Source organism: Lipotes vexillifer, unplaced genomic scaffold (genome assembly GCF_000442215.2).
Source record: "Lipotes vexillifer unplaced genomic scaffold, Lipotes_vexillifer_v1.1 scaffold528, whole genome shotgun sequence".
In the NCBI taxonomy this organism is placed as follows: domain Eukaryota; kingdom Metazoa; phylum Chordata; class Mammalia; order Artiodactyla; family Lipotidae; genus Lipotes; species Lipotes vexillifer.
Window position 1 is genome coordinate 750247 of NW_006794582.1, and position 13569 is coordinate 763815.

The 13569-nt window shown below is 41.5% G+C and overlaps 1 non-coding gene across 1 annotated transcript; it reads right to left on the reverse strand.

Moving 5' to 3' along the window:
* Positions 1 to 9832: 9832 nt before the first annotated feature.
* TRNAV-CAC (transfer RNA valine (anticodon CAC)) lies at positions 9833 to 9905 on the reverse strand. The gene has a single exon. It is a non-coding gene; the product is annotated as a tRNA-Val (tRNA).
* Between the last annotated feature and the right edge of the window lie 3664 nt (positions 9906 to 13569).

The window sequence follows — 13569 nt, forward strand, 5'->3', positions numbered from 1 at the left end:
AGCCAGAGGGGTGGCTTGTGTCGATTGTTACTGTCTTTCAGCTCCTAATCTACCCTTCTATGTTCTGCTCTAACGCGTTGGAGGTGGAACTCTGGAGTTTCTCCTGCTAGATGGCTTCCTGCGGACTTCTGCCAGCAGGGGGCGCTAGAGGGAGACCGGAGGGCCGGAGTAGGCATTTGCCCTGTGCGCTTGCTGAGCCTTCCCAGCATTTCATCAGCAATGAGCACATCACCCCAGGCCGCAAAGGTTGGCTTCCGCCTCCAGCTTGTTTTGGGGGTCCAGGCTCCAGTCTCCCCACAACCCCTTGATACACTCGCACCAGTGACACAGCATCCCTCCTTGGAGGTCGAGCCCAGTAGTAGGAGGCCCTTCCTCAGAGCCATTGGCATGGTAGCAGCAGCTGGGTCCCTCCTCTCCTCGGAGGTCCCGAACTCACATCCAAGAGGTGCCCCCTCTAAACTTTTAGCATCTTTCCTTTTCCCCCCCAGCCCTTCAGGTGGGAGTTGCTTCCTGGAGTAGCACACATACCTTGGTGCGACCTCCGTGTCCCCCTTTTGCTTTTTAAGTCCTCCAGCCCCTGTTTAATCAATGTCTTATTTTACATTCTCTCTGTTAAAATAACTAGTGTGGAATGTAGTTTCTTGACTGGACCCTGACTTATACAGATGATTTCTAGACAAGGGGGTAAATATCAACTTTACTGTATTAAAATCAGAAGTCAAAGACCCTGTTTTATAAATTTTTGCATACCCACAAGACTGAATGCTGACTTATACAAATATTCAGTAAAGAGTTGAGTAATGAATATTGAATGAATCAATGTGCCCACAAAAGATATCCATGTCCTAATCCATGGAAATGGGGGTGGGAGGAGGATCTTTGCAGAAGAAATTAAGAATTTTGAGATGAGGTAATTATCCTAGATTATCCAGGTGTTCTCTGAATGCACACACATGTACTATCCTTATAAGAGGGATGCAAAAGCAGATTTGATAGAGAAAAAGGTGATGTGAAGATGGAGCAAAGGGAGATAATAAGATGCTGGCCTGGAAGACTGGGGTGATGCAGCTGTAAGCCAAGGACTGCTGGCAGCCACTGGAAGCTGGGAGAGACATGGAGCAGATTCTCCTCTAGAGCCTCCAGAAGTGTAACGGAGTAAGTTTCTATTGTTTTAAGCCATCAAGTTTGTGATCTTTGTTACAGCAGCCACAGGAAGCTAATACATGAATACTGCATTGGATTAAATTGACGTGGGAGATGACTTTCCTAAGGAAATTAGTTCTTCTAGTGTCACATCCACGTGGCTTAACCAGACAGGTCAGTGTCCTGTCTGTTTTGGGTCCATAGAGGGGCCCTTATTTTCAACCCTCTGATTTATTTACTAGAATAACATACCCACTACCTAGAAAGATTTGAGGTTGCCTATAGTAAAAGACAGCTCTAAGTAAATGTAAAACGAGAAGGAAAGAACTGAAGTCACATTATGGTAGTGGTTATTCATTCATACATTTAGTCAATCTTACACTCATTTAAAATATTCTAGGGACTTCGCTGGTGGTGCAGTGGTTAGGAATCCGCCTGCCAATGCAGGGGACACGGGTTCGAGCCCTGGTCTGGGAAGACCCCACATGCCTTGGAGCAACTAAGCCCGTGCGCCACAACTACTGAGCCTGCGCTCTAGAGCCTGCGTGCCACAACTACTGAAGCCCGTGTGCCTAGGGCCCGTGCCCCTCAACAAGAGAGGCCACCGCAGTGAGAAGCCCGTGCACCACAACGAAGAGTAGCCCCTGCTCGCCACAACTATAGAAAGCCCGTGTGCAGCAACAAAGACCCAACACAGCCAAAAAAAAAAAAATTTAAAAATTAAAAATAAAAAAGAGAAAAAAATATTCTACACACCAAATTAACTTGCCCAGCACTGTTCTTGATTTAATAAAGATGCTCCTTATGATGCAGGGTCAAGAAATTAAAAAATTTTGAAAGTAAAATGCACCTAAGCAGCTTGGTGTTTGGGCTCAGCATGGCTAGGAAACTGGATTCTGGGCCAAGCACCAGGCTGCCTGTGTTCTAGCCCCCTACTCTGCTGCTGTAACCGAGCAAATAGGCTCGTTGCCCGCTGAGCAGAGAAAGACCAAATACTGAGACAATAGTCTTTTGTAGAGAGAAAAGTCTTTATGGCACAGTAGCCAAGCAAGCAGACAGGAGACAAAGCTCAGATCTGTCTCTCCAGTCTGAGGTTCAGTCAAACTTTTATGAGGTAGGGGAGGAGGGGTGGTTCGGGGAAGTGCTGATGGCTCAGGTTTTGATTGGAGGGCTTTGGAACTTGGCCATTTACAGTAAGGTGTGGTAAAGGGGACTTCAGCACCAGATCTTCCTGGACAATGACACTTCGCTTCTGAAAGGGTTCCAGGGTTCAGGTTCCAGTCATGTCCTGGTCCTCTGTTTCCATTGGGGGCAGTTAATTGAGGTCAAAATTTTCTCCTCTGCTCATGCATTGGCTATATGACTTGAGGTTTTGTTCTGTTGTCTCTGAAAAACAACTCACTATCCTATTAGAAGCAGGATAGGGCCAGTTTGGGTTGATTCTGTGGTTACACTACGTGTTGTACTACTGGGCCTCTGTTTCTTCCAATACCCTGGGTACCTAAATGACTGCATGGACAAAGGCTATTTACCTGCTCAGTACTGTTACATAACACACAAAGAAATTTCTGTTGTGTATGAGCCTTACATATTTTGGGGTCTGTTTGTTGTAGCAGCTGGCCTGTCTCAATTCATAACATTCTACGGCAATAGACTTATCATTTATTGAGGATAGAGTGTGCAATGCTGATTTCAGTGGAGAGCCAAAGGAATGTGACTTATAAGAATATGTATTTGGTCTTCCTCCTGCTTCTGGCACAGAGCTCCTAAAACCCTTGGAATTTCCTAAATAAGTGCACTGGGAGAATTTTTTTCATAATATTTTGTCTTTTGTCCTCGGTTTCTGAAACAGCTCCAGAGCCATAACGGCAAAAAGAGTGTTTTGTTATTTATTCATAACAAACCTGTTTCAATCACAGTTGCTTTGTGTTAATGAGGTGGCTTTTGGAAAGCTCCAAAGGATGGGGGCTAGTTACCAGGGGAACCAATCACTGATTAGAGGGTTGGAACTTTCAGCTCCTCTTTGGGAAGGGGCGAGGGGCTGGAGATTGAGTTCAATCATCAATGGCCAGTGTTTCAATCAATCATGCCTACATAACATAGCTTCCTTAAAAACCCAAAAGGACACACTTCAGGGGGTGCTGGGAGAGTGGCGTGCTCTGAGAGGGCATGGAAGCTCCACCTCCATTCCTACATACCTTACCCTCTGCATCTCTCCCATCTGGCTGTTCCTGAGTTCTATCCTTTTATAATAAACTGATAATCTAGCAAGTAAATGTTTTCCTGAGTTCTGTGAGCCACTCTAGCAAATTAATTGAAACTGAGGAGGGGAATTTATAGTTCATTGGTCAGAAGTGCAAGAGACAGCCTGGACTTTTGATTGGCATCCATCTGAAGTTGGGGTAGTGGGCAGTCTTGTGGACTGAGCCCTTACCCTGTGGGATCTGACATAATCTCCAGATAGATAGTGTAAAATTGAGTTAAACTGTAGTACACCCAGCTGACATCACAGAATTGCTTGAATGTGTGGAAAATACCCACACATCTGGTGTCAGAAGTGCAGTAGTTTTGTAGTAGAGTAGTGTAAGTAGTAAAGAAAACACAGAAGGAAGTGAATTTTCCCATTACGTTAAGACATTTTGATGTAGAGCAGGGCTAGGCAACCCCTCAGGCCAAATCCAGCCTGCCATCTGTTTTTTTGTTTCTTTTAAATTAAATTGTATTTTTTTAATAGATATTATAAACACATGGTAGAACATTTAAAAGGTAAAAATGAATATGCCTTTGAAAGTAATTCCCCCTCTTTCCATTCCCCAGTTATCCAGTTTCCCTCCTTAGATGCAGCTACTATTACCAGTGGATTCTTGTTATCTTCCAGAGATATTGAGATTCTGTGCGTATAAGTGTGTGTATTGCTTTATCCAAGGTCATGAAGATTTATCCCTGTGTTGTCTTGTAATAATTTTATAGTTTTAGCTCCCATGTTTAGGTCTTTGATCTGCTTTGAGTTGATTTTTATATATGGTGTAAGGTAAGGGTCCAACTTTATTCTTTTGCATGTGAATATCCAGTTGAACCAGTACCATTTGTTGAAAAGACTACTTTTTCCTCAGTGAATGGTCTTGGTATCCTTGTCAAAAATCAACTGACCATAGATGTATGGGTTTATTTCTGGGCTGTCAGTTCTATTTTATCTCTATGTCTATCCTTATGTTAGTAACACATAGTCTTCATTACTGTAGCTTTGTAGTGAATTTTGAAAGCAGAACTATGAGTCCTCCAAATTTGTTCCTTTTCATAATTATTTTGGCTATTCAGAATCCCTTGCAATTCCATATGAATTTTAAGATCAGCTTATTCATTTCTATAAAAAAGGCAGTTGAAATTTTGATAGGAATTGCATTGAATTGTAGACTAATTTGGGGAGTATTGACATCTTAACAGTATTAAGTCTTCCAATCCATGAACACAGGGTGTCTTTCCATTTATTTAGGTTTTTAATTTCTTTCAACAATGTTTTGTAGTTTTTAGCATACAAGTCTTGTACTGCTTTTGTTAAATTTACTCCTATGTATTTTAGCCTTTTTGTTGCTTTTGTGAATGGAATTGTTTTCTTAATTTCTTTTTCATTTTTGGATTGTTCATTGCTAAGTGTTTAGAAATACAACCAATTTTTGTATATTGGTCTTGTATCCTGCAACTTTGCTGAACTAGTTTATTAGCTCTACTAGTTTGGGTGTCAGATGCCTGAGTCTTGATAGACACATGGCTGTTCATGGTGTAGACCACACTTCCAGCCTTCCTTGGAGCTTGCTATGGCCCAAGGATTAAGTTCTGGTCACTGAATGTGAATGAAAGTGATGTGTGCAGCTCTGAGTTGTGCTGGCCTTTTCTCCTTTCCTACTCTCTCTCTCATTTAAATAAATAAATAAATAAATAAATAAATAAATAAATAAATAAATTTATTTATTTATTTTGGCTGCATTGGGTTTTCGTTGCTGCGTGTGGGCTTTCTCTAGTTGTGGCGAGTGGGGGCTACTCTTTGTTGTGGTGCGAGGGTTTCTCATTGCAGTGGCTTCTCTTGTGGAACAGAGGCTCTGGGCACGCGGGCTTCAGTAGTTGTGGCATGTGGGCTCGGTAGTTGTGGCTTGCAAGCTCTAGAGTGCAGGCTCAGTAGTTGTGGTGCATGGGCTTAGTTGCTCTGCAGCATGTGGGATCTTCCCAGATCAGGGTTTGAACCCGTGTCCCCTGCATTGACAGGCGATTCTTAACCACTGTGCCACCAGGGAAGTCCCTCGTACTCTCTTTTGACTGGAAGGGAGTCAGCCATTGTGGCCTGTCTTTCAAAGATCTGTGATGTGTTTTTGTAGATAGAGTTTTACTGGAACATAGGCACCTTCATTCATTTATGTATTGTCTATGGCTACTTTCGTGCTATGACGGCAGTGTTGAGTATTTGTGACAGAGACCCTATGTCCTGCACAGCCTGAGATATTTACTCTCTGGCCCATTACTGGGAAAAGTTTGCCCATGTCTGGCTTAGAGGACCTCTTGATAGTAGTATTTTATGATCCCATCTTTCTAGAATTGGTTTTATAGTCACTGTTATTTGAAGCATTGCTGTCTTTGGTTTTACTTATATTAATTTCTGTCGCAGGCTGGCTACTTACTTCTACTTCTTCTCTCCAGCAAGAGCTCTCTTGGCAGCAACAGCAGCTCTTGGATCATCATGAACTTTCTGATCGTGAAGAGTAGTCTAGTTTTTATTAGACTGATCATTCTCTCTCCCTCTCTCCTTTCTGTAATTTGCCTTCCCCTTCTTGAATTTTTTGCTTAGAAGTTTTTTGCTTCCTCTGTAGCTAAGCGCTTCTGCTCTCCTGTTCATTCATGCCTTTTTTTTTTTTTTTTTTGGCAGCTTGTGGGATCTTAGTTCCCTGACCAGGGACTGAACCTGGCTCACCACAGTGAAAGTGCCAAGTCCTAACCCCTGGTCTGCCAGGGAATTCCCATTCTTTCTCAAGCCAGCTTCTCCTGCCAAGCTCCTTTCTCTGCTGATGCAGTACTTAAAGATGTCTGCTCTATGCTGCCAGGTTCTGCATTTCTGCTCCACCATCTCTGTGGCAGAATATAGCTCTTGTCAGGCTTACACCTCATCACTCAGTTTGATTAGAAATGGTCACTTTTTCAAGTACAGAACTCTTTTTTAACTAATTGAGTGTAATTTACATGCAAAAAATACTCTGATATTAAGTGTCCAGTTTGATGAATTTTGACAATGTATGCACCTGTGTAGCCACCACTCAAAACAACATAGAGAACATTCTGTCTTGTGGCTTTTCCCAGTCAATTCCCACCTCTGCTCCCCAGGGGCAGCCACTGTTCTGATTTCTGTCACCACAGATTAATCTTGCCTGTTCTTGGACTTAACATAAACCATATAGGAAGTGCTCTTTTGTGTCTGGTTTTTTTTTTCACTCAGCATAGCATAATGTTTTTGAGCTGTATCCTTGGTGCCCATTTAAGATTGTTCCTTTTTTATCAGAGTGGTATCCTAGTGTGTGGATAGAGCAGATTGATTATCCATTCTCCTGTTGATGAACATTTGAGTTTTTTCCAGCTCAAGTACAGTATTTTTTAACCAGAATTTTGTTCATGGCCTTTTCCAGCTTTAAGGCATTGTCATCCTGTCATTGTCAGCTGTATAATGCAATTATCCAAAATTTCAATTTCTTTCTTTTTCAGAAGTCAGAGTTTCTGGTTGTCAATCCTGGCTGCTCACTAGAATCACCTGGGGAGTCGTAAGTCCCAACAATCAGGCCACACCTAAGACCCATTAAGCGAGGCTCTCTGGAAGTGGGTGGGGCCTAGAGTCCGAAGTTTTAAAGCCCCCCCCGTGATTGCACCGTGTGGCCAGTAGGGGGCGCTCTTGCACGAAGTCTTCTGGAGTCGGCGGAAAGCTTGGAATGTTGCTCTCTGATGCTTCCCATGATAACTGCTCCGTGCTCTTCTTAAATCCGGTATTTTTCTTCTCTAGAATTTGAAGGCATTCAGACTTCATCTTCTTTCTAATCGGTTTTGTTTCTTTAAGGGCTTTTCTTTTCCTTCTAAAGTTATACCAAATTCCTTGTTACAAGCTTCCTCTATCTCCTTTACCTTCTCTTTTCGCTCAGCTCCTCCTCCGCCGCCCGTCCACCCCGCCCCCTCCACCCCACACCCCAGCCCACAGACAAGCAGATTTTACCCCCTGCATTTGATCCAGATCCTCAAGCCTTCTAGAAGAGTGCATTGTAAAGCCCAGGCACCTCTTCAGGTGAATTCTCCTTTTGTACATTATTTTCTTCAAAAGAGATCATAGCTGTTTTGCTCTTTTGGTCATAAATTGATGTTTTGAAATAACTTATTTTATTATTAAGAAAAAGATTTCTGTGGAGCCTTCTGTTCAGTCCTCTGATATCTTCTACTCTTGATGGAAAAGAAAGTTCCCTGGAAGAAAATGGCAAATGCACCAATTCCCAATAAAGCATAATAATTATAGGCTCCCAGGTGCCTGGTGAAAACCACGGGTTCTAGATCAAAAACAGTTGCCCTCTCCTTGGCTGTCAGGCCGGGACAATTTGCAAATTCTGAAGCACCAATACCCTTCAGCTTGTAGGCAATCAGACTGCTGGCCTCTTCTGATAGGTGGAACCTCTTCTGGCTCATTGATTTCAGGTCTCGTTCTGCTTTCTCTGGCAGCATCTTGTCACTTCTCTGCTGGGCCATGACGCTCATGTCCTTATTCACCGTTGTCTTCAGTTCCCGTGTCTTCTGGGCTTTGTTGCTTGCCCCTACATGGATCTTTGGAGCAGCCAGCGGGACACCTTTCTCCACCACACGTGTGTCAGTGTCTGTCTGTACCTGACCCAGAGGGCAGCGCCTCCAAGTGTGAGTACCCTCCTGGCTGGGGATCTGGAGCAGTGAGTTTCCAGGGTCAAGTAACAAGGGCAGGAGGAGGACTGGGGAGATTCCAGTGCTGGACTAGGGTGGGCAGTGGGCATGTCAGCCCCAGGTGTTGGCACTAAGGGAGTGCATGGTCTGTGGAGATTTGTTGTTCTAATTCTACCTTGTGTTGATTTAGGTGGTCTAGCTTGAATATATAATAGGGACTGTTTTCCCTGTTTAATGACTGCCCACTTTTACTTTTCTACCTGTGACTTCTTTCTTAGATCATAGCAAGGTTGCAACATGTAAAATTGATGAGACAGATGTAGAGAATTTTAAAAACAATGATAAAACCTAATAGCTTGTCTGCTTTTTATTCTAAAACCTTGCATTGGCAATCCTAAACAATATTAGTGGTAAAATGTACCCCTCCCCAAATCTTTCGTTACAATTGCTTTGGTCATTGTTGAATTAGCACATTTTTATTATTTATGCTTTATAGTCTACATGGAAGCTAATTTGGAGAACTCTCAATTGATATGGTAGGAAACCTCCCCCGACCCAACACACACCCATATAAACTCAGTTACATAGATTCATTAGGAAAGTAGGGACGTAGAGGTTTGAAATCCTTCAAGCTCACTTCAGGTGTATTGTGTGTCTCCAGCCCCAGCTGTACTGTGTATTCCTGCATTTAATTAGTGAATATGAAATAAACAATGGTGGCATAGTAGTTGTAAAAATTATAAAACAGAACTGGTATAATTTTAATTCTGTCAGCCTTTATGTGATCAATTAAAGTTTTTATTTTTTGTTTAAAATTTTAAATGGCAAAATAGAGTGTAAACTGCAAGGTGTGTGTGTGTGTGTGTGTGTGTGTGTGTGCGCACACGCACGTATATGTATATATTCTTTGGTCAACACAAATTTTCGTACATGAAATACTTTGCTTGATTGAATTATTTTTTAAATTTGAAGTTATTCTTTTTAATAGCTATTTTAAAACTGGAGTCAAGAAAATGATTACTGATTAGAACATGATTATTACTGAAAATAATTTTGTTTATGGAGAAGGGGGTGTTAAAATGATCCACCTGGGGTATGAAATGGGGCAGTGAACACAGAGGCAGGAGTCCTCTGCCGGGTCATCACAGGAGACCTGCTACACCAGATCTTCTGTTCTGACTTTCCCTCTTGGGTGGCTGAATTTCACCTTTGAGTCTTTTCCTCAGGAAGGCTTCTGAGAACAATAGTCCTTGAGCATGTACAAAACTGTTTGTGCTGAGTATAAATGTCTTAGGTAATGTTTGCTTTTTCCTGCATTTTGAGGCCTCGCTGGCTCCACTGTCATCCAACACTGACTATAGGTGTAGGGTCATGTGAGCCCTGCCATATTTCTGATGTGATGTGATCTGTTTGCCTGTTGATTCAAAGGATTTTTTTTTTTTTTTTTTTGGTTTGAAGGATTCTTATATTTGAAGTCCAGCAAATTTGCCAGCAAATTTGCCAGCATTGGAAGTGTTCACCATTTGTATTGCCTTTTAATGGGACCTGGCCTTTCTACTTGTTTCATGTGTTTTCTCATTGCCAGAAGCCATGTCAGGATTCTGTTGTTGTTGTTGTTGTTTTTTAATATTTTATTTATTTATTTTTATTTATTTTTTTGCGCCGGGTCTTAGTTGCAGCTCGAGGGCTCCTCAGTTGTGGCTTGTTGGCTCCTTAGTTGTGGCATTCGAACTCTTAGTTTCAGCATGCTTGTGGGATCTAGTTCCCTGACCGGGGATTGAACCCGGGCCCCCTGCATTGTGAGTGCAGAGTCTTAACCACTGCGCCACCAGGGAAGTCCCAGGATTCTGTTTTTAAGTCTGTCTTTGGATTTGCTTCCTTAGGGATGCCAATAACATATATATGTGTGTGTGTATGTATACTTATATGTATGTATATGCTCTCTTGCCCACTTGCCATGTATATTATTTCCTTTTAAGCCTGCTTAAGTATTTTCATTTCATCTTGCTCACTCTTCAAAGACCGGTCCCTTAAACCCCCTTCTGTGTGTCTCAGCCTCTCTTTTCCCTGTGATACTTTCCAATTTCATCTTCTCTTCTGTGTTGCTTTAATTTTCTTTCTTTCACTTATTTCCTGGGTTTTGCCAGTTCACATTTTGCTCCTTTTTTATGCAGTGCTCATACATCTTTTTACTCTCATCCTGGGGCTCTGGTTTCATGGAAGAGTTGGTTTTTTAAAAATTGAAGATGAAATATCTGATGGGATTTTTTCACCTGCTTTCTGGTAACAATTTTCTAAGTGTTTTTCAGTGTTCATGTTTGTCCTGCTTTTTTGCTCCCTTTTTCATCTAGTATCTTTGCACAGGTTCCTCTTTGATTGTTCATCTTTGGCAGAGGTGAGCTTTTCAGGTCGAGCTGGGGCCCTTTCCAGTCAGCAGGATTTTTCCTAATGGCCTGGGGTTATTATCATTTTTTAAAAAAATGTTTATTTTTGGCTGCATTGGGTCTTTGTTGCTGATCGCGGGCTTTTCTCTGGTTGTGGCGAGTGGGGGCTACTCTTCATTGCAGTGTGCAGTCTTCTCATTCCGGTGGCTTCTCTTGTTGCAGAGCACAGGCTCTAGGCCTGCGGGCTTCAGTAGTTGTGGCACACAGGCTCAGTAGTTCTGGCTCACAGGCTCTAGAGCGCAGTCTCAGTAGTTGTGGCGCATGGGCTTAGTTGCTCCGCGGCATGTGGGGTCTTCCCGGACCAGGGCTCAAACCTGCATTGCATTTCACCTGCATTGGCAGGTGGATTCTTAACCACTACACCACCAGGGAAGTCCTGGCCTGGGGTTATTATAGCCTTTACTTTTCCCCAAGTGGTAGAAGCAGGAGGCCATGGGGATATGCACAATGCAAAGCCATGGGTATTGGCAAAAACAGCAAAGTAAGTATCTCCAAAAATTCTCTCCTCTATAAAAGCAATGAGAAAACTGGCCAAAATGGTCAAAGTAAACTTTTCCGAACTCTGGAAATTAACCAAAGGCTTGCAGCAATTCAGGAAGCGTTTATGCAATAAAATGGCTGAATCTCAGTAAGAATAGTGAGCTTTTTAGTGTTGGTTTTTTTTTTTTATTGTGGTGAAATACACGTAACATCAAATTTACTGCCATAACCATTTTTAACTGTACGGTTCAGTGGTATTAAATACATACACATTGTTGTGCAACCACTGTCACAATTCATCACCGTATTTCTTTTCATCTTGTAAGACTGAAGCTCTATACTTTTTAAACAATAACTCCCCATTCTTTGCTCTTCCCACCCAAGGACCATCATTGCAATTTCTGTCTTTATGAATTTGACTACTCTCAGTACCTCATACAAGTGGAATCGTACAGTATTTGTCTTTTGTGACTGGCTTATTTCACTTAGCAAAATGTCCTCAATGTTCATCCATGTTGTAGCATTTTGGAGAATTTACTTTCTTTTTAAGGCTGAATAATATTCCATTGTATGTGTATACGACATTTTGCTTATCCATTCATCAGCTGGGGACACTTAGTTGCTTCCATGTTTTAGCTATTATGAATAATACTGCTGTGAACATAGGTGTACAAATATCTCTTTGAGTCCCTGCCTTAAATTCTTTGGGGTATATACCTGGGAGTGGGATTGTTGGACCATATAGTAATTCTATTTCTAATTTTTTGAGGAACTTCTATACTGTTTTCCACAATGGTTGAACCATTTTACATTCCCACCAAAAAGGCACAAGTTTTCCAGTTTATCCACCTCATCAGCAACATTTGTTGTTTTTAGTTTTTTTGATTGTAGCCATCCTAGTGGGTATAAGGTGGTACCTCACTGTGGTTTTGATTTGCATTTCCTTAATGACTGAGTGATGTTGAGCATTTTTCCTGTGCTTATTGGCCATTTGTTTATCTTCTTTGGAGGAATATCCAAGTCCTTTGCCTGTTCTTGAATTAGGTTGTTTTTTGGTTGAGTTTTAGATGTTCTATGCATATTCTGCATATTAATCCCTTAGATACATAATTTGCAAATATTTTCTCCCATTCTGTGTGTTGCCTTTTAACTCTGTGGATAGTGTCTCTTGATGCACAAAATTTTTAAAATTTTCATGAAGTCTAATTTGTCTTTCTTTTGTTACCCGTGCCTTTGGTGTCATATCCAAGAAATCATTGCCAAATCCAATGTTGTGAAGTTTTGTCCAGTTTTTTTCTAAGAGTTTTATTGTTTCAGGTCTTATATTTAGGTCTTTGACCCATTTTGAGTTAATTTTTGTCTATGGTGTGAGGTAAGGGCCCAACTTCATTCTTTGCATGTGGATACCCAGTTTCTCCAGCACCATTTGTTGACAAGACTGTCCTTTTCTCGTTGAATGGTCTTGGCACCTTTGCCAAAAATCATTTGACCATGTAAGTGAGGGTTTATTTCTGGGCTATTTATATTCTATTCCATTTGTCTATATGTCTGTCTTTATGTTAAAACTACACTGTTTTGATTACAGTAGCTTTGTAGTAAGTTTTGAAATCAGGAAGTGTGAGTTATCCAGTTTGTCCTTTTCAGATTGTTTTGGCTATTCGGGGCCCCTTGAGTTTCCATATGAATTTTAGAATGCGTTTTTCTATTTTTGCAAGAAACATCATTGGGATTTTGATAGAGATTGCATTGAATCTGTAGGATTTTTTGGGTAGTATTGACATTTTAATAATATTAAGTATTTAATATTTAATAATATTAAGTCTTCCAATCCATGAATGTGCAATATGTTACCATTTATTTCTGTTGTCTTTTATTTCTTTCAGCAATGTTTTATACTTTTCATTGTACAAGTCTTTACCACCTTGTTTAAGTTAATTGCTGAGTATTTTATTCTTTTTGATGCTATTGTAAATGGAATTGTTTTTGTAATTTCATTTTCAGATAGTTCATTGTGTATAGAAATGCAACTGATTTTTGTGTGTTAACTTTGTATCCTTCTACTTTGCTGAATTCATTTATTAGCTCCAGTAGCTTTTTCTGGGTGGGGGGGGCGGTACACGGGCCTCTCACTGTTGTGGCCTCTCCCGTTGCGGAGCACAGGCTCCGGACGCGCAGGCTCAGCGGCCATGGCTCACGGGCCCAGCCACTCCGCGGCATGTGGGATCCTCCCGGACCGGGGCACAAACCCATGTCCTCTGCATCGGCAGGTGGACTCTCAACCACTGTGCCACCAGGAAAGCCCTCCAGTAGCTTTTTTGTGGAGGCTTTTAGATTTTCTACACATGAGATCATATCGTCTGCAAACAAATAATTTTACTTCTTCCTTTCCAATTTGGATGCCTTTTATTTCTTTCTCTTGCCTAATTGCTCTGGCTAGAACTTCCAGTATTATTTGAGTAGAAGTGGTGAAACTGGCTATCCTTGCCTTGTTCCTGATCTTAGAAGAAAAGCTTTTAGTCTTTCACCATTGAGTATGATTTTTTTTTTTTTTTTTTTTTTTTGGGATTCGGGCCTC